Source organism: Lycium barbarum, chromosome 2, assembly GCF_019175385.1.
Source record: "Lycium barbarum isolate Lr01 chromosome 2, ASM1917538v2, whole genome shotgun sequence".
Taxonomy (NCBI): Eukaryota; Viridiplantae; Streptophyta; class Magnoliopsida; order Solanales; family Solanaceae; genus Lycium; species Lycium barbarum.
Genome location: NC_083338.1, coordinates 63,719,919 through 63,729,654, shown reverse-complemented (window position 1 = coordinate 63,729,654; position 9,736 = coordinate 63,719,919).

Genomic DNA, 9,736 nt, shown 5'->3' with positions numbered 1-9,736 from the left:
ACATTAATCAGTAAATACCTTATGTGTGCCACCCATATAAAGGACCTCCCCTAAAACGTTTGTGAAATCTATAAGGCTAATTTAACATTCGAGGACGAATGTCCTAAAGGGGGGGAGAATGTTATATCCCGTGTTTTTGCGCATTTGGAAAAATTTGGAATAATCTTGCCTTGTAAGAAATAAGGCCATGTTTTTATTTTATTTAAATATGAGTTGTTCATGAAATAATATTGGTACGGAAATATTGAGGAAGGCTAAGGGAAAAATTGAAATTTCGGAAATTAGTTTCGGGAATTACAAAATGGGGCCATGACCAATTGGGCTAGGAAAATCACAAAAAAAAAATATAAGAGAAATTAAGGCCCAATAGTAGGGGTGGCCGGCCAAATGGCTTGGCCCAAGCCCATGCCCTCAAATCCCATGTGTTAAATTTATATTAAGAGGCCTTATCACTTAGAAGCTTCAAGAAAAACTCACAAAAAAATTTGAGAGCATTTCAAGGCCATTCGGCCGAACCCAACAAGAACAAAAAAAAAAAAAATTCCAAGTCCTTCAACTTTGATCCTAAAATCTTGTTCTTCTTGAATTCTTAATAAGTTCAAGACGCTCTTCGACGTAGTATAATTAGTTTAGCGAGAGGACGACGTTTGTGGCAAGTGGAAAATTGAAGAGAAAGGTAAGAATTCTATTCTTTTATGTTATGGAAGAAGTGTATATGTTATAATGATCGAAATTAGATGAGGATTATGGAATTGTGGTGTGTGGGTGTATGGCGTGTGTGTGTGTGTGATGTGTACATGGCCGTGAGCCATAGTGGTGAAGGGGAGAAGTGAATTAAATTTTATTTAGCTTGCTAGTTGTGTCGTTGTGGCATTTATAACGTAAATAATGGTTTAACGATTCGAGTCGGTATTGAAATTGGTTGTAGGTCGTTATGGGAAATTATGTGATTTTTATATAATTTTTATGTAATTATGAAAGTAAGATTCTAAATGTGAATTATGGTTGTTGTTAATGAACTTGGAAGAAAACAATGCGATTTGGTAGTTTTGTTGCACTTGTAGAAGTTTCGGATAGAATAGGGAACTGGCGGGATGGTTTGAATCATTGAATATTGTTTGAAATACCATTGAATTATGTTTGAGTAATATCGAGTTAGTTAATGAATATGGAAAATGTTGATATTAGTTTGATAGTGTGAAGTTGGAATGGAAGTGTTGCATTATGTAACAAAGAAGTATAAATATGTTGAATGTGTTTTAGTGTGGTTATCGATGTTGTTGGGATTGTTATGGGTGTTGATTGTTGATATTATGGCCGAGTAAATTCTCGGGGATGTTGAGTTTATAGGGGAAGTGCGGCCGAAATTTCGGTAGACAAATATGAATTTAAGATTTGATTCTTAAAAGCTTGTAATTCACATTTGGTAACTATGACCAATTGTAGGTTTTGGAGGAAATGGGGATTGAGTTTGGGCGAGCGTAAGACGCAAGTAAGGTATGTAAAGCCCCATCTTTTCTTCTTTTGGCATGTCCTAGGTATACTAGGTTTGGATTTGAGCCTCGGGGAATATTCTGTTCATAGAAATCTGAGTTTACTTTTAGCACTATTCCATTCAGTGTAATTGAATTAGAACTTTGACATTTTGTCGGAAAGAATGTTCAAATGTTCGTAACTTTCATAAACATGACCGAATCACTCCTAAGTTTTCATGGATGACTCCATAAGGTCTAATGTTTGTAAATTTGTACGCCACCTCGACTTGACCCGAGGTGGGCCCACTAGTCCCGAGACTTCTTTCGTTTGTCTTACTTGATCTATTTTTGTATGATATAAAAAGGGGACTTTTGCTTATGAATTTAAGACTCCGTTTGATTTGATCCATAAGTTATTTGAAAGCTCCTTAATGTGAATGGTACTAAATTTTCAGGGAATGGCCTATGAGGTATTTTTCGAAAGTGTTATGAATCCAAAGGCTCACACCTTTTATATACTAATTCCGACAGAGTCGATACTTGCTTTGAGCTTTCTGATCTCAATATATATGTATATGTATTTATTTGTCGAGTCTTGGAATTTAATTGTGTATATGCATATGGTTTCCGCACTACTCTGCTCGTGCCTACTGCTATGATATCGTTCGCCGGTTCCCGGGCCGGTTTTGTGTTCATGCGTATCATGACGTATTCGGCAGTATGATGTGTTACGGTTCCCGAGACCTCGCCATAGGGCCGGGTACCGTTTATGGAGTTATGCTGTGATATGGCTTACTATATGTTTTGATGATACGATATATTGCGATGATATGTTATGTTCGGGGTTGTACGGAGATTTGAAACCTTCTGGAGTATGCTGTGTTGTGGCACCAGCGTCGGAGTGGTGACCACGCTCCTGAGCCTTATGCATGATTTGTATTTGCATTATATATATACATATATTTTCAGCACGGACTTTGATGTACGGGTTCGGTATTTACTTCCTATACCCGTTTATGTCAGTTATGGCTTGGATTTCTATATTCTATGCTTTACATACTCAGTACATCTTTCGTACTGACCCCCTTTCTTCGGGGGATGCGTTTCATGCCCGCAGGTACAGAGGTTCGAGATTCGCCAGTGTAGGCCACACATTCTGCTACTACAGAGTGCTCCTTTTGATTCGGAGCCCATCTTTTGGTATATATCTTCTGTCATGTATATGTTTCTGTATATTTGGCTATTTGGGGTACGGCGGGGCCCTGTCCCGTCATATGTTTCCGTTTTGATTTGTAGAGGCCTGTAGTCATATATGTGGGTCGTGGGTCCTATATGTGTTTGCTTTGTTTGTGATTTGCGTCTTAATGCGGTCCGGTCTGTTATGGCGGCCATGGTGGCCCATATATTTGTATATGTGTGTACATTCGGCGATGTGTATTCCGCCGCCCCTTTTGGCTATGATATGATATCTTTGCACGCGCGACCGCTTAAGATAATATTTAATTTCAGATTTGTTTAAAATGATTAATATGAAATCTGAGTTAAATTAGAATATGACGAGTTAGTATGTAAGTCTGTTTGGGGTGTCCAAATAGGGCACCAGTCGCGGCCCACGGAGCTGGGTCGTGACCGGAACCTCATGAAGTCTTACTATCCCATGAAGTCTTACTATCTCCTTAATATGTAACTTCGCATAGTCCTCAGCTGAATAAGTAGTCCTGACTGGAAGAAAATGGGCTGATTTTGTCAGCCTATCCACAATAACCCATATAGAGTCATACTTTAGTGGAGCGCGAGGTAAGCTTGTAATGAAGTCCATATTCTGGAATCTTCCGCATCATGTGTTACTCCTCGACTTTATTTTTAAAAGATTTTAACTGTCATTTTTGCTTCTAGCTCTTGATCTCAATCTTTAGAGTTGGCTATCAAGTAGCGCTGGAGCTTCCTCTTATAGTAATTCTACGTAGTCTCTCTGTGATCTGACTATCATTAACTGGTATAATTCTGAAAGAATTTTTTAATCTGACATCTAAATTCACCGTCTTCTAGTAATCAACTCATTCTGATCGTCTTACTGAAACCATTTCACAATTTCCCTTAACCCGACTTGTAACCCTTTAGGCATATTCTATTGCCTCTTTACTCGGATTTTCGTCTTTAGTTTTCCTATTACACATTATGCTGCAATCTTTACAAGAATACGCGAAGGCGCTTAAATCAGCCTGAGAAATACCTTGGCGTCGTTTCATCAGTCTTTATGCAGACCTTACGTTCTTCTCTTATATCTTTCAATTGATATCGGGGCTCAACTATGGCTTTTGCCCTCAGTACTAATTCTATCTCGGTACTTTGGTTCAAACCATCTTACACCTTTCCTTACTGTGTCCAGAATATCGCAACCGCATTGTTATTACTGAATCCTTACTTTTCTAATCAAGTATACAAATATTTGTAAGTTGCATAACCTTCTTGTACAACTCGTATAAAGTATATCCAATCTTAATCATAATCTTTCCTTCTCTTGGTTCATTCTGCTTTGCATGTCTTATTTGTACAAAAATTCACTTGCTGTCTATCTTGTCATACTTCTTTCCCTTTCTTTATTCACCCCTTTGATTTTCTTGTATCCTACTATAGGAGATTTTCTACCCTTTATCCTTTTGCTACTTATAAGTCACAATATTATTAACGAACAACTCCATTGCCAACATCTTAGCCTCTAATCTGGTATAGCATTGCTATCCTTTATAATATCTCTTGTCATATTCTTTCTTTCCATAAGCATCCACTTTCTAATGTCATATTATCCAAGGTCTTTACAAATAATTCTCAGTACAGCCTCAGATACCATCCCGACTTCTATCCATTTATTGTTGGCTTTCAGATCTTACTAACTTGTCCCAGCGAGGGATCTCACTTAAGGTTTACGCATTCATATTAAATATATTGTAGTGTCCATTGTTTCCATCTTACACTTGCATATCTCTTATCCACTTCCCCCCTTAAGGGTGTACTTATACCATTTTCTGTTTATATCCTACTCTATGTCCCTATTTCCAATCTCAAATTCATCTGATCCCTTTTTCAATTCTCTTGGTATACTGTACCATATCCATGTATTTCTTTATAATTTATAGCTTTGATTATCCACGTTCGAAACCTTAACAAAAATCATGAAGCGACGAGAGCCTTTCTATATATATAGTACAAATCTCATCTGATAATCTGTACTCGAGTAATGCGACCAATGTAGCAACTCATCCAAGGCCACATTCCACTATTTCCGAGGTGAGGTCGTGTACACGCAGTACTCCTTTATGCCCTTTTACCCTTGTGTGTACCCCGTACCGACTTCTAACTTACTCAAGATCGTATCAGATTCATTTTAATGATAGCCTTATCTTATCACCTCGTCGTCATACTACACATTTAAGTTCATAAATATATATTCCCCTTTCGCTCCATACCCGTACTCAATTAATTATGTCTATCTTAGGTGCTTCCTTTAGAATTCCCTTATCATTTCTCCCGCCTATGTCTATCTTTTATTCTGTGCACGAAGAATCTTATGCTACCTCTGTACCCTTCGAAAAACATCACTTGTGCATAACCCTTTTATTATTTTCAAAGCGTATTCTGTTCATCCCTGTTTATTCTTGTCATACCAGTCATTTCATAGCACTCATTCTACGTCGTTGCTCATCTTTCTATAACTTGGTTTATCACAGGTCCGTCACTTATAGTACTCGTGTCCTCGGCGACACATGTCGTGACCTATTACCACCCTGTTATCTCACTTCCTTTTTATCTCCTTCTTTCAATTACTCCTTCTTTTCCCGTACACGTTATCTTTTCCGTTATCATATAACCTTTACTCTAAACTTTCCCTACAAAACTTGATAAATCATTCTTATTCGTTCTATAACTCGCTTTTCCATTTCACACTTACCTTTATATTCTAGTCACATAGGTCACGTCATATCTTTTAGCGCTTCCTCACTAAGCTTCATTCATTTTCATAATAATCCTTATTTTATTCACTTTATATCCTGTTCGTATTTGACCCCATAGTCAATCTTATCCTTTAATCCCTCACAAGCTGTCTTTCCTCACAAGCTGTCTTATCAATATATTCACATCCGTCACAATTTTTTTTCTTCTATACTTTTGTCTTAATCATACTATTACTTCTTTTAACAATAAACTCGTTATAATTTATCCCTGCTTATCAATTCAGTCGGTACCTCATATAACACCCTATTAAGATTTGCTAGCCTTTTCTAAATCATATCTTATTATCACAAACCCTTCCAAATTGCCCTAACATTTCCTTTTTACTATATTGATATCGATCTCATAATTACTATTACCATCAATTCAACGATTAACTTATTTCTCGCAGTAAACTACACTCACCACTTAGTCAACTCTTATCATTACCGTTGACACGACCTTTCAAAACATATTACGAACTAATATCTCATTCCTTTTATATTTGTAAGAAAATTTTAGCAGAGTTCCCTCTGTATTTCTTACTATCCCAGAACATGCACGCAGGAAATACCAACAATGCCTCACAGGACCAACATTTATAGGTATATATCATATCGTATCATAGCCACACAGGGCTCCCAATATCAACAACAATATGAAAATGATGAACATACCTCGTATGCCCAACTCAAACTGCACCTGTTATACTTTCCTGTTTACTTTCTCTTTCAATCTTTAACTTTACATTTCAATCGTACTTCCATACCTTACTTGACATATATCTTTCGTACCTTAGCTTACCTGCGTACTTTGTAACTTCCAATATCATCAGTCACTTTCTTCTGTCGATGTCGTTCTTCAGCAGAAATCAAGGGTTAGTATAAGGAATTTCATTTCCTATGGATTGGGCTCTATCGCACGATCTCAGATATGAAAGAAAGGTAGCATCCTAAATATCCTGTATCTTCCTGTTTATAGATGTGGTGCACAACACACCGATAAACAAGACTCTACTAGACACGGTCTGTAGACACTCCGAGGACGAACTGCTCTGATACCACTTTTGTCACGACCCAACCCCGTAGGCCGTGACTAAGTACCCGAACTAGGCACTCGTATACACTCCCGTTAGTTACATGTTCAGTCCACAACAAACACCATATGGGACTCATAATGACCAAACCATGGTCTCAGATTTGTCGCATAATTATTCATATAAAAGCAAACCGACAAGGTTGCCATCACATATCAATATCATATGCAAGCCGACAAGGCTGCCATCACATATCAATATCATATGCAAGCCGACAAGGCTGCCACTATAGACGAACATCATACCACAGCACATCGTATAGACACAGCTGAACATAACCCATACACAACCCACACATATGTCTGCAGACCTCTAAGAGTATCAACCGTAACGTAACATATGACGGGACAGGGCTCCGTCGTACCCCTGGATAACCATATTCATATATATATATATATATATATATATTCATATATCATGAGATCTGTATTAGAGGTCTAAATTCCGGAACAACGGAGTTCTCCAAGATAGCTGAGTAGGAGTCCTATGCTGAAGGGTTACCAAACCGACTGTCTGTACCTGCGGGCATGAAACGCATCCCCCCCCCCCCCCCCCCGAAAAAAGGGTGTCAATACGGAATATGTACTGAGCAGGTAAAGCATGAAATACAGTAAACAGGATCATAACTGAATAAGGAGTATAGGTAACGAGTACAATAACAAGAATACCAAATACTTGTTTTTGAAACATAACTCATGCATGTCAATATCATATATCATATCCGTCCCCTTTATGGAACTCGGTGAACATGGTCGCCATCCCGTCTCTGGCACCATAACACAGCATACTCCAGAATATAATATAACTCCGTAACACAGCATAACTCCGTAACACAGCATAACACCATAACACAGCATAACACCATAACACAACATAACACCAAATACATATATATACCGTACCCGGCCCTCTAGTGAGGGACTCGGTGAACAATGCAGTGGAAGTGTGCACGATAACATACTCGGCTCGGGACTCGGTAAAAGATATATTGAGGTATGCACGAGCAGAGTAGTGAGAAACTATATGCAGTTCAAAACATTTTTAAGAACTCAATAGGATAGTCAACACGAACCATCGTTCACAATTTCAAATAATAGTCATACCATATATCTTTCGGATGTCCCTGTGGATCATATCAAAATGGAACTTTGAAATCATGTGTACATATCAATATATAAAACAAAACATAAGTTATGGGAATCAAGATCAATAGCCATCCTAGTGGCTCTAGGAATAGGAATTTCCTTTGAAATCGTATATATATCGTATATTCATTTCACAACGATCATGCCAAAAAGAAGAAGGGTTAGCTTCACATACCTTTAGCGCTTATTCGTCACACAATATGTATACGCTTCCCAATAATACTTCAACCTATATTAACATGCCAACAACTACGTTTAAGTTACGGGGAGATTCAAAACGTATTCTAACGTTAGTAACTCCTTTCTAGATGTTTAGATGACGTTTTCTCTTGTATCCAAATCAACCACATACAACCAATCCAACATCAATAATTATGTGTTCAATACCAATCCGGACAGCCCACACAATATCCCAAACAACCCACATTCACAACATGCAATAACGATTCACATACGGCTACTACATTCTCAAGTTACTTCTAATAGTTCGTAGCCTTAACGTTTGCATGTAACAACTTATAACAGCCTATCCAACACAATGCATAATCTTAATTATCATTAATCTCACAAGCTCAATAAGAATAACAACAACGTGTCAAAACAGTCCGCACATTACAACACCCAATAATAGTCTACATGCGATTTTGACACGTCCAATTTATTCTTGTTAGTCTATAGTCATAACATTTCGTCGAAACGATTCTATAACATCCCAACCACTATGACAACATGATGTATATTCTTAACTATAATTAGTTTTTCCAACTTAGCCAAAACAACACGTCCAAAACAGTCCCTAACCAACAACATGTCCAAAACAGTCCCTAACCGACAACATAAAAATGTTCGGAATTCTTGCAAACGTTTAAGAACATACTAAGAAAACCACATATGATTCTTACACATTATTTCATGTCTTATATTCATATAATTTCAGTAAGTTTTGACCAGCTATCCACACGACATGTACAACATCAATTCATACGCAACTAAGCTACATCGTCATCTCTATAATCCTTACAACAACTCACAAACAACTTTGGTTTCAGCTCCAACCATTAAACACCTTCATTTCCATCATAAAATTCATGACAATAACAATCAAAATATCAAGTAAAATCAGTTCACTAACTTCTTACAAAAACAGTCCATACACGGTTTCAACATGCTTCAACATCACTCACATAAATTCATAGATTCAATTATTTTCATACTAACACAACTTCACTTTTAACCTTCCAATTCTTTTCATTCCTTTTTACCATGAGATCTATGATAGTAACAACCATATTTATTATAAAAAATTACTTCATTAATTCCACCAAAACAGTTCCCTCGGCCACAAAGTCATTCCAACACCAACATTCATGATTTTATGCATGCGATTCATGTTCATCAAGTTACAACCTTACTTCAACATCAACACCTATAACCTCATGGTTAATATAATGTTCCCACATCAACACACCTTATTTCATGCATACAACGTATATTTACACATCTACATCTCCCTTAATACATGAAAAAGAAAGTTAGATCTTACCTTGACAACTTGACTTCTCAACTTGGCTAGAGTTTGTGAATTGAAATGAAAATGGTTCTTGTTGCTCCAATGAACATCTTCACGTTTCTAGGGACCTTCTAAAGGGTTGAAACACCTTGGAAAATAATTTATGGATCAAGACTCAAGAGCTCAAAAATCAGCCATTGTGGCCGAGAGCTTTCTCTCTCTAGGTTTAGGTTTTCTTTCTTTGTGTTCTGTAGTTGAAATGAATGTATTTTTTGATCTCCTTAGTCCTTATTTGGTTAAACTATGATGCATACAAGGTGGCCACATGCTCCACTCATGACATTGAGCCACTCAAATAAACTTTACACTAAAATTCTAATTCTTTCCCTTCAACTTTCGGCTAGCCTCTTGGCCGAGCCCCCCCCCCGTCTCTCCTTTCTTCTTTATTTTCAATTGTTTACAAGACAATTGCATGTGTGGTGGATGGTTCATACACTACCCTTTGTCCATTGCAATCATA